Genomic DNA, 1,474 nt, shown 5'->3' on the forward strand with positions numbered 1-1,474 from the left:
CCCTGAGGCACTGAGCTAGTGCGGAAGCTGAAATCTGACTCGATGACAAGGGACACTTTCCAATGGCAGTGACTGGCTCGTTACTGTCGCTGAATTAACCAGGCATGTGACTTGGGCTGAAGTCGTGTGACGATCAGTGGCTTCTTCTGTCGAGGCTCTGTTGCTAACTAATGCTCGGCGTTGTGCAAGTACACTCCGCCGCCCTTTATATAAGGCGGGGCATTGCCCCTAGCAGCGGAGGGAGAAATTGCATTCCTCCAACCCAAAATACAGGGTTTTGGTGTCGAGAAAATAGTGCTCCTCTCTGGGGCCGAGGAGAGCTGGTCCCATCCTGAGTCATTTCACAAATGATTTGAAATAAAACTGTGTACATTTATGTGCATAATAGCAAATAGAAGCAGCTAAAGCTCATAAAGTAGACTAATCACTTTGTTGACAGCACATTGTGAGATATACATACCGTAGATTCATACAAAATCTGTGCTTGGAGACTATTTCATTTCCCCCCGTGCTGTAAAAGAAACCTGCCATTTAGTGCTCGCCTGATGCGATTTGCAGAGATGATATAATTTGAGAAGTGTTTTTGCGTTTCACGTTCATCACAGCAGCGGGCTGGGTGGATCTTTGGGTGGATTTAGTTTCTGAAGCTTTGACAGGTTACTGGATTGTGGTTGCGGGGAGCGAACCACCAGCCTTGTGCGCTCTGATTGTAACCGAGAGCCTCTAATGTAAGCAGCTTTTTTCCATCTCTCTCTCTCTCTCTCTCTCTCTCTCTCTCTCTCTCTCTCTCTCTGTGTGTGTGTGTGTGTGTGTGTGTGTGTGTGTGTGCCTCTCTCTCTCTCCCCCTGCTCAGCGCTGGTCTGGTAATGGCTGGTCTGGTAATGGCTGGGCGCATTGCTGTGGTCGAATAATAAGAAATGCTATTCAAACATGCATGTGATCAAAGCGGTGCTGTAGATCTGTGGCCGGTGCGGGAAATGTTTGCTTAAGATTGCCACAAAATATGTTGGCCCAGTCGCCCAGCCTTCTGCCGCTGACCAAAAACATCTAATCATTTAGAGAGAATCATGGTGAAGAGGGTGTGTGTGTGTGTGTGTGTGTGTGTGTGTGTGTGTGTGTGTGTGTGTGCGCGTGCTTCTGTCAGCAGATTGAAGCCTTCTACTCTCACCCTGAGTAGGAAACTGGGCTTTGTCTGAGCTGTATTGTAAAAGCCATGTTATACATGATGGGAGGAAGCATTAAAGCACACTTGATACCAGTGTGAATTTCTCCTGACCCCCCCCCCCCCCCCCCCCATCTCTCAAACCGAAGACCTTTTAAGGTGTTAAAGGTCTAACGTTTTTTCCACCATGTTACTGTAACCTGCAGGATGAAGCCTAGCATTTAAATAGCCAGTGATGCCGGGATGGAGAGCTTTATCCACTTGGGCCTCGGATTTCACTGCTAATAGTCTCACTGGCCAGCCTCCTCTCCC

The sequence above is a fragment of the Poromitra crassiceps genome (assembly GCF_964638095.1).
Source record: "Poromitra crassiceps genome assembly, chromosome: 18".
NCBI classification, from domain to species: domain Eukaryota; kingdom Metazoa; phylum Chordata; class Actinopteri; order Beryciformes; family Melamphaidae; genus Poromitra; species Poromitra crassiceps.